The following is a 22,585-nucleotide window of genomic DNA, read 5'->3' on the forward strand; positions in this document are numbered from 1 at the left end:
TCCTGTTGAGACACTGGGTGAGCGCCATTTTGGTTGGCGCTCTAGCATTCTAGCGCAATAACGATCCTTCCCTCTTTAAAAGGTAGACCCATGCAAGAGCGCAGCGCGTGCACGCAGCGGGCACGCCGAATACACGCCGAATGCGCGCCAGAGGCAAGCCCGTCTGCGCCCATCCGCGCACTGACTGTGCACAGTGCCAGTCATGCTGCAGGATCGCTCTCCCAGCCCCCACGCCCTGCTAGTGTTTGCTAGTCTAAGGACTAACTCATGAGGCTTGGTGGGCAGAAGTCCGAGGTAGGGGTTAAGGCTGGGAGGGAGGGGGACCAGGCCTTGCGTACTGATGGCTCGCTGATTGAGGTAATGTGCGGTCTTGTGAATGCCAGGTCTCTAGTTAAACACTTTCAGGAAATACACATCCTGCTGGAATGTCACGACCTGGACGTACTTTTTATCTCAGAAACCTGGACTCGCACTGATTCTTTAGTTGAACTAGGACTTGTTGCCCCCCTGGGTATAATGTTTTTCACAAACCCCATATATCAGGGAGAGAAGGAGGGTTGGGAGTAATCTTTAAAGATAAATGGATCTTCACCCCTCTTGAATTAGATGAGGCCGAAGGGTTCGAACTCCTGGGGTTTTCCTTAAGGGAAGCTCACGGCCATCTATTAACCGGTATGCTTTGCTACAGACCCCAAGGAGGACCTAACTCTAAGTGCTCTGCCCTGATTGATGTGGTGTGTAACTTGGCCTTGACACACTCTAAACTGATCATCCTGGGTAATTTCAACTTGTGCGCTGATGGCCCGCTGGACACGGCGTTTAAGGAATTGTCGGAAGCTTGCGCAAGCTTCGATATGCTCCAGCTGGTGTTGCAACTTACGCACGAGGGTGGACATATATTAGTTCTACTGTTTGCTAATTCCAACATGGCTACAATTACAGATGTTTTACCACTGTGCTGGACTGATCATAGTCTGGTAAACTTTAGGCTTACTCTGCCTAATGTGTGTTGTAAAGTCTATCATCAGAGACAATATCGGCTGGCCAGAGAATGGGCCACATTGAGTAAGCTTAAAAATTCCTTGCATTGGAATGACTTAGACAGCCTGGACCCCAGTAGGTCGGTGGACTGGAACTACCATCTCCACTGTGTGCAGATCCGAGACAGGCTTGATAAGCATATTCCTGCAAAGAAGCTAAAAAAGAGAGAGAGACCCTCAGCCCCCTGGTTTAACGAGGAATTGCGAGCACTCAGGATGGGTTGTAAAGTGGCCGAAAAAGCCTGGAGAAAAGGATATAGTGATTCAGATAAAAATGCTTTTAAGAATCAACTTAATCTGTACAAAAACACAATAGCGAAAACTAAAGCCGAGTACTTTGCTAATAACATTCTTCTAGCAACTAATAGCACCAAAACTATATTCAGCTTTGTAAAGAGTCTGTCTAAACCTGACTGTGCTAATAACAAAATTCCTGTTACTCAAGCTTTATGCGATGAGTTAGCTTCCTATCTGGAGGATAAAATCGACAAGATAGTTAGGGATTTTGATCCACCAATAGCGGTGGAAGAACCTGACCCTCAGTTGTCCAATGCTGAGCAGTGTTCTCTGCCATCACCAGACTCTAAGTCCAGCAACCCTACCATTTTAAAACACTGCCGCATACTCTGGATTGCTTTCGCATTCCGGATGAGGAAACATTTGATACCTTAGCCAGGGGTGTCTCCTCTGGTTCCCCCTTGGACCCCCTTCCCCACAGAATCTGGAAGGAATACGGGGCCGAGCTCTTTCCCTATTTACGACAGATTTGTGGTCTATCCTTGAGTACGGGGGAGGTCCCTAAAAACTGGAAGGAAGCAGTCGTGACCCCTCTTCTAAATAAAAACACGCTTGACCCCGGGTGTGTGGCCAACTATCGGCCAATTTCTTTATTGAAATATCCTGTTAAAATTCTGGAACGCATCGTCAGTAAGTCCCTATCCCAGTATCTTGAGGAGTATTCGCTCCTTGACAAGCGGCAATTTGGCTTTCGGCCCAAGCACGGTACTGAAACAGCACTTGTTACCGTGCTTGATGATATGAGGATGCGGGCGGACAGTGGCCATTCAGTGATCTTGGCGCTGTTGGACATGTCAGCAGCTTTTGACAGTGTAAACCACGGTATACTGTTGGAGAGACTTAAAGACCAGGGTGTGACCGGCCGCGCCCTCGACTGGCTTTGTTCTTATCTAACAGACAGGACACAGACATTGTGCCTTCAGCCGTTCTCCGCTAACAAGTCTTCCTTACGACAGGGGGTCCCGCAGGGCTCAGGGATTAGTCCTGTGCTCTTTAACATCTATTTGCCGCCTCTCATTCCGCTTATTATATCTTTTGGAGTGGAGGTGGTCAATTACGCGAATGATACCCAGCTCGTGTTTTCCTTGGAAGGGAATGATTCCATTTCCTTGGAAAGATTTCACGAGTGTATGACTAGCATCACGAAGTGGCTTAAGAAGAACTGGTTACAATTTAACAGCTCTAAAACGGAAGTAGCCCTGTGTTCTTCCAGAAGGTCTGATCAGCCTGTTTTACCCATCTTTCAGCTGTCCCCTACTGGCGCTCCTATTACCCCTTCTAGCACAGTACGCAATTTGGGGGTGATGGTGGATCAGTACTTCCAACTGAATTCTCAGGTTAACAAAACGGTTGGCACTTGCTTCTCGCTAATTCGAGTGCTGAGAAAGATCCTCAGTTTTTTGCCTAACTCTGCTAGAACGCAGGTTGTGAGATGCGTAATTCTCAGCAGACTTGATTACTGCAATTCTACATCTTGGTGCGCCTAACAACCTTATCAGGAAGCTGTACAGAATACAGGCCATTGCAGCGAAACTTGTTTTAAATAGGCAGCGAGGGACCTCAACCACATTAGCCTTGCGAGATTTGCATTGGCTGCCGATCCACCAGCGAATTCAATTCAAAGCTCTATGCACTGTCTTCAGGGCAGCTCATGGAATGGGCCCTAAGAACCTGCAAAGAAAATTCAGCTGGTATTCTCCAACTAGAAACCTTCGTTCTGCTTCTGCATTTCTGATGAATGTGGTCAGGTTCAGGCGGTCCAGAACATGTGGCAGATCTTTCTCTGCCGTTGCTTCTCGGCTATGGAACACTCTCCCTTTGGATCTACGTCAGGTCCAAAGTCTTATGGATTTCAGGAAAAAGTTGAAAACGTTTTTATTCCCTAGGCTGGAGTAATGTTTTCTTCTGATATTATCTCTCTTTTCCTCCCTTCCTATTTCACACCTCGGCTGCCCCTATTAACTTCTGGTGGGGACTCTCCTTTTTAAGCGCCAGGATACCCGTCGGGTGATAGAGCGCTATATAAGAACCTCATTACATTACATTACAGAGCCAGAGAGCCTAAACCTGACAGCATGGCTCCTGAGGACTTAGAATTCTCTCACCTCAGATTCCAGAAAGCACAATGGCAGTACTCAGAGAGGCAAGGAGACCTATATCGAGAAAACGCTACACAGCAAAATGAAAAAGGTTCTCCCTTTGGTGCCGCAGGGAAAAACTTTCACGAAAGGTCACAAAGGAATCAACAGTACTCAAATTTTAACATATTTGCTTCAATAGAAACTAAGCTACGCTTCCACACGGGTACACTTGGCAGCGATCATAGCTTACACAAGAGGGGAAACAGGGAGGAGTTTCTTCACATCCCAAGTGGTCAAACGATTCCTAGAAGGAGCAAAAAGGATAGCACCCCCAAAGAGGGTACCAACACCCGCATGGAACCTCAACGGGGTGCTCACACAAATGATGAAGGCATCATTCGAACCAATCCACAAAACTTCTTTACAGATGCTCACACTAAAGACAGCATTCTTAGCGGCGATTACTTCACTACGTAGAGTAAGTGAATTACAGGCTCTAACACTACAAGAGCCCTACTTCCAAATACTTAATGACAGATTCGTCATGAGAACGGATCCACACTTTATGTCAAAGGTGGTATCTAAGTTCCACATCAACCAAATGATACAAACAGGGGCGTAACCCCCGCAGCCCCCGCGGTGTGGGGGGCCCCCAGTCTTCAGTACATGAAGGGGGGCCCCCCTCAGCTCATCTGTAGAGAGCTGTGAGAGAGAGGCAGAAGCAGCTGCAGTGTGCAGCCTGCTCTGAGCTCCTCCCACTGACCCAGGACTGAAGAGAAACAAAGTAACAAGTTACATTGTTTCTCTTCAGTCAGAGCCATGAGCCAGGCCCGGAAAAAAGATGGGGGTGGGGGCCCCAGAGAGAGCAGGAGGCAGCACAGAGAACTGACAGGGGCAGGAGAAGGATTGCAGCTCCAGGAACAGGATCTGCTGGGACGCCTTGGAAGGTGAGAGTTAGAGCTATTGATATTGTAAAGGACAATGTATTTTACCTATGCGTTTTCTGTTTGGAGTGGAGTGAATGTGTGTGGTGTCAAGTGGACATATATGGTTTGGATTGTAATTGTTAGTTGTGGAATTGTGTTGCATGGATTTGATCTGTATAGTGAAATAATGTGGCAGGGTGTGCCGTGTAATTATGCGGTATTGAGTGGGGTGGGATTGTGTGTTTTGTAGTGGGATTATCTGGAATGGTATTTTGTGTTGTGGAGTGGTATGTAGTGGAGCTTACTTATGTGGTGTGATGCTGAATATTGTACCATGATGTAGAATTTTGTGGTGTAGATTGGATGTATGTGGTGTGTTGTGCATTTGTGTTGTTAGTTTGAATTATGTAGTTTCTTGTGAATTATGTGGTGTGGAATGGAAATGTGTGGAGTTGTATTGTGTGATGTGGAAGTTGTGGTGTTGGCATGAGGCATGCTGTGAAGTGTAGCTATGTGGAGTGTTGCTACGTGGCATAGACTGGATTTATGTGGAGTGTATGTATGCAGTATGGAGTAGAGCATAATTATGTGGAGGTTAATTATGTGGTGCTGAGTGGTATTATGTGGAGTGTAATTATGCTGTGTGATAAATTGTGTGGGAATGAATTGTGGAATTGTGTGACGTGTGGAATTATGTGGCATGGTGTGGTGTATAATTGTGCACAGTAGAATTATGCAGCATGTTGCAGAGTAGTATTTTGTGGAGGGTAATTATGTGTTTTAGAGTTGAGTGTAAATATATTGTGTGAAGTGTAATTATATAGGTTGAAGTGGAATTATGTGTAGTTGAGTTGTGTGGAGTGTATTTATGTGGTTTGGAGTGGTATTAAGTTGTGTGGAATGTTATTCTGTGATGTGGAATTATGTGGTATGGAGTGAAGTGGAAATATGTGTTTTTTAATGTTTAGGATTGTAATTATGTGGTATGGAATGTTGTAGGGTTAATTTATTTATAGTAGAATTATAAGCAGGGGCGTAACACAGGCCCCCGCACACTCCGCGCTTCAGGGGCCCCCTCACTCAGTGGAGCACACAAGCCCCTTAGTTCATGAATTAAATGGTGTGCATGGCCATGGTGAGCACGCATGGCCTCCTGATTAATTAAATGGTGCCCGCACCGCCAGCGACGGATCACAGGCCTCATCAGCCCCCAGCAAGCCTCTTCATGAATTAAATGGTCTGGCCTCTTAATTAATTAAATGGTGCGCATGTCCGCCGGGACCCGGGCGGGCCTCTGAGGCTCTTTATTATGATGCGCAGCGTAGCGATGTCTCTGCGTCTACACGAGTGCGCATCTTCAGGGTCGGGCATATGGTGGGGTTGGTGATCATACCATTGTCATGCGCATTGCGCAGAAGCGCAATAAAAAGTACGCGTGATGAGTGCAGTGAGGCATCCCACCCAGGACCCAGACAGAGTGATTACTGAGAAAGACCGTCACCGTGCAGCATCCCCGGCCATAATTTAATTATTACTAGCCCCTGCCTGGGGCTAGCCTTGCCCTTGCCCTCTTCTGCTGCCCGCTCGTGCCTGCCACTGAAGCTGCAGGCCAGGCCTCAGGTGAGTTTGTCCGAGCCGAGGCAGGAGTGGTCCGTGGTGGCGAGGAGTCTCAGTGGGTGGGTGGGGTGGGATGAGATCATAATTTAGATCAGGGAGGGCATCATGGTGGAGCCCGACCGGGAAATCGGGAATAAAAGTAAAATGTAATACGTAGGCCGGCCCAGGGCGTAATTGACCCCCGCAGAGGTGAATGACTTTACGCTTGCCCTGGTTGCAGAAACCTCTCTAAAAGGCTGGATTTGGGGAATACTACACATACTATCTGTAGGTAGAGGAGGGAATACACAGACTGTCAGCTGCATGACAGGTAGTGCCTGGGCCTGGAACAGAGCCATAACACTCCAGGGATGGAAAAGGAAAATGACTAAGGAAACTCCTCTGTGGGTAAGTACCTTCTTAGAAAAGGAACACATTGAAAGGATTTAGAAGTTGGCATCTTTATGGAATTTCCAAAGTAGGGGACCTAACACAGGGCAGTGGAGCACGAAGACACTTGAGCACATGGAAAGGAATATAAATAAATACAGCTAAAGCTATGTCCTGACGTCGTGCCCATAATATGGGCTGAATTGTTGGAATATAGTCTGTGGGAACGTGGGATCCTAGTGGAACGTTTGTCTAATGGACAATTCCTGCCCTTTACAAGGCTCCGAACAACAACATGTCTGGCTGCCTCCATAGGCTTACAACCTCATGGGAAAGAGATCTGGGCCCCCTCGTGGGCACTGCCTGGGATACGGCCCTCTTGCCCATGAATTTGAACAGTGTCACTCATATTTTGGATCAGCCCACAGGAAAGCATACTTAGAGCAGAACAATCGGTCAGCCCTCTTTATCCATGGCTTTGTTGAAAGCTTCATTTACATTTCTAAATGCTAGTCATCATGACTGACTGCAGTTTTAATCTTTACTTCTCTGAATTTGCTCACTTTTGCTTAAAGGGCTTTTGAGGGGATGCTGAGCAGCTCCCTCGAGGGTGAGGGTTAATAGCCCCTCACCCCTGAGCAACAGCTGAATTTGCAAGGAAGAAAAGTAGACTTTTTCCATATGATCTGGGTGTGTAGTGCCATACATATCTACTGGAGAACTACAGCCAGTGAACTCTCAGGAAGAGTGAGAAAATGGTCCTCTGACACCACTATGCATAATTTAAGGACCAAACGATGTGAACTTGGCTAGAGCTAGACTTGCTTGTTGCTTCTTTGGGCCTTATGGAAGAGAAGAGGGATGTAGTTAGAGCATGGGTACTCACAAACACTTTACCAGGGGCCACAAAGTACAGTCTGTGGTGTGACTGAGGGCCACACTGATGCCAGCAGGGTGGCGGTTGGGTGATATGGGATTTGTAAGGTGGGTGTAGAGGAAGCGAAGCATGTAGAAAAAGTGGCTGATTTGCACAATGCGAAACCATAAAACCTGTTATCAATCCCGCCTTCCCCACTTGACCAAACTGTGTGATCCTAAGCAATAGTTTTTTTTTCACTTTGCCCCTTTTTCTTTTCTTGTGTTAATATTTAATAAGCTATGATGTAGTCAATTTATAATAGCAGCCCAGGCCACCCAGAGGGTGCACATGACAAATGACTTGCCTCAGTGCACTATTGACATTGTTGTCATGGTCGGTGGAAGCATGAATGTTTCTAAATTGATGCGTGAAAACTATCCTATTACAATAAAAAAAACTCTCAACGCAGTGATATCATCAGATATATTGTGGAGAAAAGGCTCTACAGGCTAATGAAAAAGACGTTTTGGAATTTTGAACAGACTTTATCATATTTTTACACGTTTACTGTAAGATGTCTTTAAAAAATGAAGGTGGGGGGCATATAAGGGGTCCTACAGAGGGAAGAGGGCTGCATGGCAGCTCGAAGAAGGAATAATGAACCTAGACCATCTTATCGGTTTGTAGCACTCGTACACCCAAAGGTCACCTAACGGTGCTCATCTCTGGATAATGAATTAGTAGACATTTCAAAACCAAAACTGAAGAAAAGTATGAGGATAGCTAGAGATTTGGGGTACATTTTCCAAATAAAAGGCAGAAGTTTCCTCTCTCAGGTTAAAAAAGGTTGTGCTTGGATAAGACCCGTAGGCTTTGTTAGAATGGCATTCAGTGCTTAATTTGAGCCGGTGGGGGCACTGGCACTTATTTTTGGGGACCAGCACTGTTCCGATCGCAAGAGAGGAAAAACACAAAGAACAGAAAGCAGCCAACTGCAAGAGAGAGAATAAGGGGCAGGGAGTCCATAAAAGACTGTTGGCCTTGGTATTTGGTGCACCCATGTTTAATTGCACCGCCGCCAGAGCTTTGGGTACATTTTTAAAATTACAAATTAAGCACTGGTGGAAACATCGGTAGAGGTGGAGCGGAGACCAGCAGCGGAGAGATCAGCTGGAGGCACTGGGAGGTGAGTGTGAAGCAGAAAGAATGGCAGTCCTGCGCCAGCAGCCTCGGTAGCAGTCTCAGCTCCCTACAGTCTGTATCCTCTGCTCACACCATGGCAAGTTCTGCTGCTGAGCTGTGAGCTCCTGCAGAACCTGCCGGGCGCACTCGGCAGAACCTCCAGCCCAAAACACCTCATGTTGGCCAGGTTCTGCAGCCGTCCATTCCCTGGTACACTCTGTGTGGTGTGAAACGCCCTCTTCAGTCTCTCTTTTCTTCACTCTCAACCTGTGCAAAAATACACACCATAATAAGGTAGAACGAAGGTAGACTGTGCAATGAAGCACTACCTTAAAGTGCTGAAGGCTGTTTTAATGTAACAGGTTAACCCAACACCCTACAGCATATGTCTTACAGCCTAATATTCACCTTAATCATACAATTAATTGGATCTACCATTCTCACCCTTAATCCTCCAGAAGAAGCCCAGACCAGCCAAACGAACCCCACCACATCCCACACATTCCTAAAGCAAGTCAACTGTTATAGTCCATTGTTGCACCCTTTCTGTTCAACCTTGCCAGTCACTGAACACAACTCCACCACGGCGAGCTGGAACTGACTGTCCTGCCACCATCCCAACCATCACTTAGTCCTCCTGCCAGCCATTCCTGCTGCCATCCAGCAAAACCTCAACAGGTCTTTCCTGCCCCCCCCCCCACTGCCCTACCCATCTCCCCAGTACTCCCCTCTATCACCAACATGTTAATCAAACTAGTGGTGTAACAATAGCCCCCGTAGACGGCCGCGGTGCAGGGGGGGGGGGGGCTCCCGAGCTCCTGGTGCCCCTCCAGCACTGACAGGCCCCTGGCCAGTTAGCTTCAGGCTGGGTCCGGAGCGTGGGGGCCCCATGCATGTACTTTGCAGGGGGGCCCCCTCAAGCTTTGTTATACCACTGGATACAAATAGCAAGTTTTTTCCAAAAACCAAAGACAAAAGCAGAAAGAGCATTGCACACCCTGGACGCCAGAAGGGCGATCATGTACTACATAGAGAGAACAAAGGAATGCAGGAAAACAAAGCACTTCTTTGTCTCTTTTGCAAACAGTTTCCTCGGACGACCAGTCACAAAGAATACCATTGCAAGATGGATTGCACAGGTCATACAGTTCTGCCTCAAACAATCAGGACAAACCTTGCAAGGAGATCCACATGCTCACTCAACAATGAAGAAAGGAGCAACAGTGGCTATCCTAGCAAACACACCAAATTCAGGACATTTGCCAAGAGGCAACACGGTCTCCAGTGCACACGTTCACAAAGCACTACTGCGTGGACATTCAGATGAACAAGGAAGCACAAGTAGGACAAAAGGTCTTACAGCATATATTCACAAACCAGCGTTCATCTTCCACCCAGCCACCACAAGACTAGCAAACCACTACAAAGTCTATGCACAGCATAGTAAATCCAGAAAGATTCACGCTGCAAAACGTATAGTTTCTTACTTGTCGGTGTAGTTTTGCAGCTTGAAGACTTTCTGGATTCACTAGCGAACCCACCTGCCTTCGCCAGGAAGATGACAAAGGAGTAATAAATGAAGGGAATCAAAAACGAAGAGAAAAACAAAAAAAGAATTCGAAGATAGCGACCAAAGGTGGGAGCTTCCGGAGGAAGCACGTCAACGTCACAGAAGGACACCAAATGGTGGTATGTCGAAGCCCACCAGGCCAAAAAAAAAAAAGAAGAAATACTACAATTCTGGACCCAACCACTAGATGGCGGAATAATGTACAGCATAGTGAATCCAGAAAGTCTTCAAGCTGCAAAACTACACCGACAGGTAAGAAACGATATGATTTCATATCAGTGCAGAGAGAGTTATATTGATAATAGCTCTGCCAGAGCTGCTTCCAGCATGCAGGCAAAATGCCCTGTATTTTGTGGATCTGCAGTACAGGAGAGAGGGGAGGTGGCAGCATGAAAGCTTCACACATATTCACCTGCCTCCTTCTTTTGTGCGGGGACCCAGGAGAGGCAGTGGGGAAGGTGGGATGGCACCTGCCATTCCACTGCATCATTGGGTCTCTGGCAAACGAGTCAGGCAGTGGAATTCTGTTCGTTTTGTAGCAAGTATATTTACAATATTTGCTAAAAACTCTATTTTTAATAGCAGTTACGCCTCTTTACCAAGAAAACAACATAATAAAACCTTTTCAATTCCCTTAAAAATGCTTCATTTACAAGGATTGTATAGAAGAAATCTAAAACCTACTAAATTAACCAGTTATAGGTATCTACCTAATCATAACTCATGCATTTGTGTGCATGATCTTACACGCAATATTACAAATGACATAATGGATGATACCACAGGTAATTTTACCCGCCACCCCCTTTTACATCATAAATTACATCATTGAAGCCTCTCAGCATTCCTGCACCAAGCAACCCATTGGGTGAAGGGTCTAGTCATTGTCCATACTATCAAATATATGTTGAAACATGTTCAGTGGCGCAAGTTTGTCACTGCTAAATGTTTTTACCTTTGCACTAAAGCCATTTACAAAATCGCAAAAGTATTTTCGATTTAGTATATCAGTTTTGAAATGGCTCATGAATCTCTATTTGAAGAGGCTATTTTGTGGGCATTCCTTCCAAACAGCCATTCAGTATGATGTATCAATGGTTTGTACTGTAATTCCAATCGCAGACCATTAGGGCCTGTTACATTTTTTTTATTTTAAAAAAAGTTTCTGGGTGAGTAGGAAGTGGTCCAGGAGGCCACTGTCAACTGTCAAAGAAACTTTTAAAAAAGCAACTGTATTTCCTTCAAGGAAATTAGGCTGTTTAGATATTTTATCTAAAGTCACTCACAGACATAGTGGTCTTCTGACCTAGCAGGCCACTATCCCTATGATTTTCTCCAATCAGAGTGGGTCTCAATTTGCAACTTAGCGCATAAATATTAATCATGTAGGTTGGATTGCTACCCACTCTGAATCCTTTTTTTGATAACCGACCTATTTGCACATGTAAATTGTGCATTTGCAAAAAAGCCCTTTGTGGTAACTAAAATATTGATTGTCAATTGCACCCATTGTTTGACACTAAAATGTTCATACCGCTTGTTCTATATGCCTTTTGACCCTGACAACACACCTTACTAGGCATGGTCTTCTGTTGTTTTGAGGAACATCTTTACCATAATCTATGTTCAGTGCCCATATCCCAAGATCACACAGGATATGAACTTTAGCCATTCATAGCATGCATTGTGTAAAGGTCCATGGATTTTTCGTAGCTGTATGCTCTGCACCCATTCTCCAAGATTTCAATGGACACAATCATGTGTTATGATGAGTCGGCTCTGGATATGCCAAAAGAAGAGGGAGGAGGAAAAGCTACCTATATTGTGTTAGGGTACATCCATTAAATCATTTTACCCATCAGTGCAGTTGATATACAATTATTAGTAGATTGATGGGAGTCCTTCCCTGTGGGGACAATTTCCCCTAAGACAATGGAGCACATGGAGTGGTTCTCTTCCCAGATAGGATAAAAATCACTGTCTCAATGAAGTGACCTGCTTCGTCATCGGGCCCCTCCTTCACCCTGTTGACATGAAGTTACACACAGTGGACTTCCTCAGTATCTCTTTAGCTGAAAGTGTGAGTGGTTGTCCAACTGCTATGCTGTGTCCTGAAGGGCCTGGAACACTAGAATTAGAAATGTAAGTAAAGGTGATTGTATGACCTTTATTTATCGCTCCCTAAAAACAAAAATGTCTGGAGAGCTGTTCAGTGCAGGGTTCCAATGTTATGCCAACTTGTTTTCCCCCTCTAAAGTGGTCTGAATTGGGTGTGTGGCATTTATCAAGACAAATGGGTCACCCAATTCTTAACACAAACCATAAATGAATTGTTTAGAGTAATAAGTCTGTTCATCAGTTGTGAAAGGGAAAGACTACACCCCACCTGTTTGAAGCATCCTCCCGAGCAGTGACTTCAAAAGAGCTGCAACACGACAGGTCTCAGTCAGGTGCCAAAATTTGAGGCCATAACCAGTCAAAAGGTCTGTCTGTGGCTCCAATGGGCATCAAATGCCAATTCCTGAGCCATGTTCCCATAAGTCTTGAGTGCACTGCACATACCCAGTGGGAACTATGTAAAGGATATGACCTGTGAGCATTCCCTGCATCCTGATGTCTTCACAATGTATCCTGGATATGGTGTGCTTGTTCTTTGGCTATGCCCTGAACAGGCTACCTCCAGAAGAAAGTGAGCATGTTCTATGCCCAGACACAGCAAGCAAAGTGCATTAGGGTGTGCTATTTGACCATGGCATCACCCTACCTTCAAGCCCTCTAAGCATCTCTTCCTTTCTATTAACATCTCACATTAAGGATTACCAATTTGCAGAGCTATCAGCGATTAACTATCTTAAGGTTTCTCCCCCTGACCCTGCAATCTTTTCTGTATTGCAGAGATGCTCCTACCACACATCAGGAAGTGCTCAGGTAGAGGGCTTTAGGTTAACAGTCTCAAGACCCTGAAGTAGCGTGGCATTTGTTGGACAATTCTCTCATTATTAACTAATGCAACAAACGGTTCCAAGTCTAACAGCGAAGTACATTAATAATTGATAACTGGACCATTACAATATATATTGACCCAACAACTGAACATGAAGCTTCAACTTCTAGTTCAGAGCAACATCTATCAAGGTATTTATTTATTTTGAAAGTCTTATATAGCGCGAACAAGATCCTTGAGGATATCAGAGCGCTTTACATAACAACAACTGTAAGTTGAAACAAACAATAGTGTGCAGGTGACAGTCATATAAAAACAACATTTCGAGTAAGAAATCGTAGGAGTATTAATCAGGTAGTGCATTTTAAACAAGCTCTAAAGAACTCGGGCATGGATAGCTAGTGCTCATGTAAATTTTGCCATGAGCAACGCTTTCACTTCTTTTTGAACGATGCAGAAGAGTCATTAAGTATGGTTTCAGGGGGAAGAGTGTTCCATATTTTGGGCACCATCCCTGAGAAGGATCGTTTATAGGTTTTCTTCTTGTTGAACCTTTTTGGTTTCAGTAGAAGTTTTCCAGCATTTCTAGAGGACCTTAGACCACCAGAGATAGTCAGTTTCTGCGCGAGGTAACTAGGAGTGTTGTGATGAAAGGCTTTATGAGTCATGCACACAATTTTTAGATGGATTCTCGCTTCAAATGGTAGCCAGTTCAGGGATTTAAGGTCAGGGGAAATGTGAGCACTTCTTTTCGAGCCAGTGATGAGTCTAGCTGCCGCGCTGATAGTTGCTCTTAGTGGGGCTGCTGCAGCTTTTGGGAGGCCACATAAGAAGACACTTCCGTACTCCACATGAGGGATAACTAGAGATTGTACTGCCAATTTGAAGTCCTCGAATGGCAGGAAGGGTTTAAGCTTCCTCAATGTATTTATCTGGAAATTAGCTCCCTTTGTAGCGTTACTGATGTGTTTTTGCATCGTAAGGTTGCTGTCAAGGGTAATTCCCAAGGATTTTGCTGAATCCGCGATGGTTGGTTGAACGTTGAAGGCGGTAAGCTGTTTGATCAAGTCGTGCATTAAAGGGACTTTGACCGGTGGTACTATGAGGAGGAATTCTGTTTTTAGCGCGTTTAGTTTGAGATGATTTTCTGAAAGCCAAGACTGGGTGGTCCTGAGTGTGGAGTTAAGCATATTAATGTCTTCTAGGGAGTTGATCTTGAGATATAGTTGTGTGTCGTCCGCGTACATATGGAATTCTACGTTAGATGCGTGCAGAATTTCAGTGAGAGGTTCCATGAACAAGTTAAATAAGGTCGGCGAGAGAGAGGACCCTTGCGGAACCCCAAGTGTTACAGGTGAGGAATTGGAGAGTGTGTTGTTGACCTTGAATTTTTGTGTACGGTTATGGAGGAAGGAGGTAAACCAGTTTAACACTGTGCCTGACAGACCCATTCTATGCTCCAGGAGATCAATTAGTTTCTGGTGTTTGACCGTATCAAGGGCTGAGGAAAGGTCTAGCAGGATGAGTAGGCACGAATCGTTCTGGTCAAGGATTTGTAACGCATCATCAATAATGTGTGTCATGGCTGATTCTGTGCTGTGACCCTCTCTGAAACCTGATTGGTGTTTATTTAGGAGTTCAAAGTGATCTATGTGACTGGTTAGTTGTCGGCGAACACATTTTTCCAGCAGTTTGGCCAGGGTGGGAATATTGGATATGGGTCGATAGTTGTTAAGGTCCGTAGGGTCAGCAGTGGGTTTCTTTAGAATTAGTGAGACTTGACCTACTTTGAGGGAGTCCGGGATGCAACCTTGTTGAAGTGAGCGGTTAATGATTTTGGTCCAAAGTGGAAGAAGCCAAGGGGCAAGGTCTTTGACTGCATTGGCACTGAGGGGGTCAATGAGGTGATTGGCCGGTTTCAGGGTATTGAGGATTTTGCCTAGGGCGTGTTCAGTGTACGTATCAAAGGAGGACCATGCTGCCTCGTTTTTAGGGCCAAGCTTAGGGGGGGGTTGGCCTGACGTGGTTGGAAAAGAGGTGGAGATTTCTGTATTAGGAGCAAAGTGTGGTAGTTGGTTATTGAGGAGATCCTTCAAGATGTTGTCGGTCTTCAGATTAAAGAAAGTAGAGAATTCTTCACAGTTAGGTTGAGGGCGAGCTAGGTCTTGTAGCCGTTGGGGTGCATCCTTGGATTGATTTTTGATTAATTCAAAAAGTTTTTTGGGGCGTTTTTTTGCTTGGTTTAGTTGATGGCTGAAGAAATCATCAGCTTTAGTGCACAGGGGGCCTCATGTAGGTAAATAAATTTTACCGTTTCTTAAATACCGAGCCGTACCGAATCGGTAAATTAGAATCGGTAAGTTATATGTAGGTAAAAATTCGGTAACAGTTACCGATTCGGTAACATTCGGTAATCACGAATCGGAATTCACCGAATCGGTAAATACCGAGGTGGTATTTACCGAATCGGAAAATACCGAGGATACTACCACCTTCCCTTTACTAAGAAGCTAATATTATTATTATGCTAATAGAAGGTCTCTTAGGCTTGAATAGGGGACCCCATACCTCAAAGATCAGCTTAGTGAAATCACATCACAGGAGCATCAGGAGTCTTCTCGCAGGAAGGCTCGTCTTCGGTCTGAATAATAAACATGATGTCTGTGATATTAAAAGCACCAACTTTCAGGTATTTGCAGCTGCGCGTGTGTTATGGCTAAATAGTGGGTCGATCAACCGAGAGTGGAAAACATGCATTGTGTAATATTCCAGACTGTTTGTCACACCATGTACAGACCAAGGTCGCTGCGCAGAGCTTGGGATGGTAACAACAGATTGCTCACGTGTGAAGCAAGTCTCGAGTCAGCAGTTTATTTAAGAAATAACATGTAAACGCAGTGTCGTGTGCAAAGACAAAAAGATGGCTTTCTAACATTTAACGTGGTTATGCGAACTTAACAATGTATGTACGTATTCAGGGAGAACTCACTACACGCCCCCTTGATCGAAGCACTATTTAATAGGCAAGAAAAGAGAGAACGCAGAGTTCAGTTTCGTCAGAGCAGAACAAGGCGTAACCAATGCTGCGCCAAAGTCCGAAACTACAAAAAATAGCAGCATAGAATTCCCCAAAAAAATGCAAGTATATGAAAAAACTCAAAACGACCATCAGGAAGAGAAAAAAGAGAAATAAAAGAAATAAATGTTGCGCCAGGGTGCTGTCCAGTAGCACAGGCGCAATGGACGACAGTCCAGTTAATCCATGAATGTATAGGCAGCATATGTGGCCACTGCTTCCAACAAAAAATCGTTTGCAGGGCCACTAAAAGTCTCAGCCATCCAATTAAGTAAAGAAAAGGAACATACGTGTTCTCCAACCATCGGAGCCTCTAGCACAATCAGAGGGCACCCGGAATGTTCCTCCAAATAGCTCATAGCCAAGAAGTCGTAGGCGGCCGCAGAGATGTCCCAATTACCCAGGATACCATGCGCCGCACCACAGGCCATAATCCGGACACCAGAACAGGCCAACTCGTGAGACACTAAGGGCCTCATCAGTCGATCGAAATCCGGCACCGGAGACACCATGTTGGTCAAGCACAAATCCAGAGGCCATTCAAAGGGACAATCCAGGCAGTGAAATACAGGTTGTACGCAGGTGAAGTAGGAATACCTGAAGGATAATCCATAAGCCAGGCTCAAAGTCGCCAATGGCAAAGTACCATAAAAGTCAAGCATCCTATCACGAAGAAGATGCAGACGGGACAGGTGCTCGTGTGGCACAGAAGGAGCAGCCATTCCGGAGTATAAAAAGGAAAAGCAGCACACCTGCCACTAGCGCCAGAAGCAGCGGGACACCTCCAAAGATGCTCGAGAAAAGTGAATGAAAAAATGCCGGAATCACACCAAAAATAGTTTGGAAAGAGGTCACGAGACCCGAGCCCACAAGTTTAAAAAAATGAGCCAGGCCGGTCGTGGACGAGGCATTGAAAATAGTTTGGATTAAAGAGCCGAAATGCAGGGGGAGGTCAGTATTCAGAAGCGCCTGTACCTCAGTGCGCGTATTTGCAACGTGAAGGACAAATGTTTCACGAGAGGAAGTCAAAGGCACCTCTTTTTGGGACAATAGCGCTCTTATTCTGCTCAACTTGTTGAACTCTGCTTTCAAGGTTGGAATCGAAGGCCAGATGGAAACATCCAGCCGCCCATGCGGGGGTGGAAAAAGAACATTATTGCAGCAGACAACTTTCTGCGAGACAGTTACTATGTACGGGATTCCCACTAACATCCCGCAGCAAGCTTCATTATTCAAAATTAAATAACTACCGTTTGCAAGCAGCGTGAAAGAAGGTGTAATCACAGGCACTGGGATACCTCGTAGGACGCACGCCAAATTCGGGGCTTGTACATTGCATGCGCCGTGTAATTGAATGTGCCTACATACCAAGGAATGGTCTGGTGTTGTGGTACATTCCTCGCCTTTCAAATAAACCTCAGTTCCGTCCCTAGTACATCTATACGTAAAGGGGAGGGACCAAACCTCATGTATGAAAGCGGTGCCCAGCGGTTCATACCTACCCAAAGCATAATGTTTCATACAAGACGTAAACTTAAAAAGCGCGAAAGGGAGAGTTATCAATCCGTGTACTAACCACGTAGCTGAATTGATCTCCGCTACAGAGAAAGGCAACGGTTCTAACTTTTCAATCTGTAACAATGAATATGTAGCATCCTTCATGGACATAAATCGCTGCTTGTCAGTAAGGTTGTAGGGAAGGAATAACGATGTAGTGTTCAGATAGTCCCAAGGGACCCTCCCTGCCTTTAACGTCTGCAACGTCCATGCAAACTGCATAACAGAACGCAACTGGTTTTGACCATGATATAACACAGACATATCATCATGCACAATATCAACAACCGAAGAAACAATATTGTCTAATGTATAAATCCTAGAAGAGAGAGTGCTAATGCTATTATCTATAACGGCTAAAACCTTCTCCATGTTTGCTTGATCAATAGCTCTCAATCTGGAAGCCGCCTCAATCTGCGACAACTTCCAGACTTCGTTGTAAATAGCATACGCCCACCTATTGGTTCTGCCACCCACAGGACCCTTAACAAAATCATTCAAATCGGTATGCACATTGATGGAGTGGGTGGACTTCCTGTTCCTGTAGATGTGCTCTGTGTCAGCTGGTGGACAGATTGGGATGTGTGTACCATCAATACAGCCGATGACATGGGGGAACTGTGCCATGTGATAAAAGTCTGTTTTTGTTTTCTGCAGTGCAGCCTGTGTGTTGGGGAAGCTGATGTAGTGGTGCATTCTCTGCATCATGGCATCCAGGAACTTCCTGAGGAAACGTGACAGGCAACTCTGGGATACACCACCCACCGCAGCTATCACCACCTGATAACTGCCGGATGCCAGCAGATGTAGGCTGCAGAGCACCTGCACATGTGGGGGTATGGCGTGCGCCCTTCTTATTGGCTGGTCCAGGAGTGGGTGAAGGTCCCTGATTAAGTCCATGATGGTTTCGGGGTGTAGCCTGTACCTCTCATGTATCTCTGCATCAGTCAGCTGGAATAGTGTGATGCGCTGTCTGTAGATGCGTTCCTCCCGTCGCCAAGCCCTCAGTCCTGCTGCCTGTAGACGTAGGCGCCTTGCAATGACATACATAGCGGCCATGTTGTCCACGCTGTTGCATTTTGGGATTGCTTATATGCACTGTTGATGGTTACCACCTGCTTTCAATCCGTGTTAATTACCGACTCTTATTTACCGATTTTCTTGGATTTCTTAATTACCGAGTGCTCCTACATGTCATTTTCATTTTTACCACTTCATATTTACCACTTCATATTTACCGATTCGTTAAGTATGTATTCGGTAAATCTGATTCGGTATTTTAGAATTCGGTAAATATGATTCGGTATTTACCGCCTCATATTTACCGAAAAGTCGTTTTTGGACTCCTACATCTCACTTGTCTGAATACCGGTCGGTAACGGCATATTTACCGAAAATCGGCCGTTACCGACCGGTATTTGGCTACCTACATGAGGCCCTTAATCTTTTTGTAGTAAGCATTTCTCTTTTTCCTTAGAAGTTTAAGGTGGATAGCTGAAGGGACTGATCTCCAGTTGCGTTCAAAGGATCTGAGGGCCCGTCTGTCCTCATTAAGCAGCGTGTTGTACCAAGGCTTGGAATCTTTAATGGGAGCTCTCTTAAGTTGCAGAGGGGCTACCTCATTAATTATCGTAGTCATAGCGTTGAGATAGTGGTTGGTGAGAACATGAACGCCAGAGGTGACTGAAGGGGGCTGGAGCAGATTGTAGCTGGAAGAGGGTAGTGAGTTGGGATTGAGTTTTTTCAGGTCTCTTTTCCAGATCTTTGGTTTTGTGGATTACGCTGAAATGAGTTTGGTGGTTCCATTGATATAGAAGGCAATAATATGATGGTCCGACCAGTCACAAGGTTGGATCGAATCCACATGGATGATGTCAGATTTAGCGATTATAAGATCAATGGTTGAGCCTTTATTGTGTGTCGGGCTGTTGCAGGATTGGATGAGGGTAAGATCATCCAAGAAGTTTTTGAAGCTCTTGACCACTGAGTCATTGTTGTCGTTCCAATGGAGATTGAAGTCGCCAAGGAATATTTGGGTATTCTGCTGACCCGTGTAAGAGGCGATCAAGTCCATGAGGTGTTCGATGAAGATGAGGTTGTCTCCTGGGGGATGATAGATGATGTGGGATGAACCTACTGGTTTGCCATTGCAACTAATGTCCAGACACAAGTATTCGCATGATGTGAAAGTAGGCGATAAGGCTCTGTTTATGGTGATGTTGCTGCGATGTATACAGGCTATGCCACCCCCTATTTTGTCCGTTCTGTCTAATCTAATGATGTCGTAGTCAGGTGGTACAAGGATGTCGAGGAGAGGGGTGGATGATTCTGTTAACCAGGTTTCAGTTAGAAATAAGATATCCAGCTCCTGAGAGATGATGAGGTCAGCTATGTCAGCTGCTTGTCTGGAGGCCGATCTACAGTTTAGCAGAGTGCATTTCAGATGGGGTGAAATGAGGGAAGAGGATGGGTCCTGAGTGATAGGGATCCTTTGTAGGTTGTTATCAATGACTCCTCTGTTGTTGTGTGTAGATAGTCTGCAGGGGTTGAAGGGGACAGTCGGGATGGTCATCTGAGAGGGCGTAAGGGAGTTGGGGAGGGAGGGTTCGTAGGAGTGCAGAAGGGAGAGGAGATCGCTCTCCGAAAACGGGTTGGTGCTGCACCTTGGGCGTGTTAGTGTGTTGTGAGACGGAACTGTTTTCCAGCTGGGTGGGTGCAGTTTAGAGGCGGATGAAATGAGGTCCGGGTGCTCGTGTAATTTATAAGTCGTTGAGGGTGTGAAGTGCAATGAGTGTTTAGACAAAATCACCTTGAACGCATGCAGCTCTGCTTGAATTTGGTGCAGGACGATCATAATATCCTCTAGTCTAGGGTCTGATGCGGATGGGAGAGAGGTTAGGGAGTGTGTTATGCCTGAGGATGGCTGTGTGGGAGGGTGTAGAGTGGGGGTTGCTGACTGAAGGTGTGGAGATAGGATGGAGGGTGGAATGCTCATAGGGAAGCGTAGTATCAAAGGGGGGTGAAGTGAAACGTTGTTAGACTGCTGATTATGTGGGGGTGGGTGAATGCGCTGTGGGGAGTATGTGTCAGGAAAGACCTTGTCTGGCAAAGTGGATGTGGCAGGAGAGAAAGAGACAGTGGGGAGAGGAGCGGAGAGCTTCAGAGGAATATGATCCCCGCCAAAGGGAGGCACGTGGGCTGCCTCCGTCGTGCTGGGCCGTAAAGAGCATGGGTCAGGTGCAGTGGCGGGAGGACTGTAGATGTTAGGGGTGTACGGGGGGAGTGCCGTAAGGCACCGGTGCCAGTAGTGGCGGCTGCGGCGTGTGCAGGGCGAGGGTGTGATGCGAGCAGGATGGTGAGGAAGGGGTGAAACGCGATGTGTGGGTGAGGGGTGTAAATTGAGTGGGGGAGGGACGAGGACAGGGCGGAAGCGGGGAGGTAATGTTTGTCATGGTGGGGGGGCTAATCCGCTCTGTGTAGCCGCAGGTAGCGGGTTGCGAGCGCAGCTGGGATATAGATACCCGGTTTTTAATGATGGGGAAGATGTTGTCAAAGAGATTTAAATTGCAGTCTGTGGCTTGGATGAGAATAGTGCCGTTATTGTAAATGGTGATGGTCGCTGTCGCTTGATAAAGTTGGGAGGGGGAGATACTGAAGGCTGTCCCATGCGCCGATTTCCTTGTAGAGGAGATCGAGAGAGAAGCTAGGAAAGCCTTTCTCCATTGGGCTCTTCGTTTAGTGTGGAAAATGAAATCAGTGGTAGAAAACCCACTATGATTTGAGAAATAGGGGTCGGCGAAGAGAATTTCGGGGTGGAGTTTTATGAAATTATGCTTGAAACGTTTGGGTGACAGTTTAGAGAGGTTAGGGGGATAAATGATGCTGTAGGTGTGTGTACCTGCAAGCTCCATGGTGTGAACCCCCCCAAAGCAGTGCGAATCCCCCTAGGGGGAAGCGATAGGGGGGGGAGCAGCGTGAGGGCTGAAGCCAGGGGCAGAGTAACAGTGGACTGAGAGGAAAGGTGGCAAACTGGAAGCAGATGTAAGCCCTGAGGTGCCGATTGCAGATAGGGAAGAGAAGTGCAAGAAGGGGGGTGGACAAGGAAAAGAGTAAAGGTTTAGGGGCAGAGAGAAAAAAAAAGTGTGGAGAGAAAAAGCGATGATCAGTCTTATCTGGGATGATGGGTGGGAGCAGTCTAAGATGGCTGCCTCATTGGGGCTGCGCAAATAGTGCAAGTATGTAGTCCATTGTCAGTTTCCATAGCCATTACATATGTGTCTTCAGAGTCCTCTTTTCTTTTGAATGGGAAATATGTAGAGTAAGGGTACATTTCTGTCCATACGCACCTCAAGTGAGTTTTGTAGAACCCCTAGCTCCAGATTTAGTTATTACCCCACCCATCTGATGTTTATTTTAAGATGCCTTTCCCGAATTACACTTCATACTTTGTTGAAGTTTCCCCATCATATTAGTTAATCCTCAGCAAAGTCTCCAATAAAGTCCTCAGCAAAGTCTTCAATAAAGTCTAACATTTGTTGGAAAAACCCTTCTTGTTTTTAGTTCATTATATATCTTACTATTATGGTAACCTGTTTTTCCTGCAGACAAACTTGAGGAGAATCGATCTTCTCTCTTTGACATCCTGTTTCAAATCAATCCTGTAAAAGAGAGTATCTTTATGTTAGGATATGACCATGACACTTGTTTTAGACACTTCTGATGCAATTTTTGTATTTTGTTATTAAATAGATGTATCTCCATTTATAGAAAGTGAATCTCCTGTAAATAAATACTTGAAGACCTTTCACACACTTAAATAACCCACATTTTTATGTTCTTTGGTTGAGAGTTTAATCCCTTAGCATTTAATAACAACTACATAACTATTGTTATTGGTTGCCAACCAGTTTATTGATGAGGTCTCTTGATTGGTGCTTAGTCCCATAAGTATTAGCTTACACTTTGTCATCAGGTTACGCACCCCTTTCCCAGCCAATAACCCAGAAAGAAAAAATTAAAGTCAAAACCTTTTACAGCATAGTAATACACAATGGTTGTCTTGTGCTT

The 22,585-nt window shown here is 45.5% G+C and overlaps 1 protein-coding gene across 2 annotated transcripts in view; it reads left to right on the forward strand.

Moving 5' to 3' along the window:
• The window catches only part of LOC146861069 (transient receptor potential cation channel subfamily M member 8-like), a 187,630-nt gene that overhangs the window by 19,647 nt on the left and 145,398 nt on the right, over positions 1-22,585 (forward strand). The window lies entirely within an intron of this gene.

Source organism: Triturus cristatus, chromosome 3_1 (assembly GCF_964204655.1).
Source record: "Triturus cristatus chromosome 3_1, aTriCri1.1, whole genome shotgun sequence".
In the NCBI taxonomy this organism is placed as follows: Eukaryota; Metazoa; Chordata; class Amphibia; order Caudata; family Salamandridae; genus Triturus; species Triturus cristatus.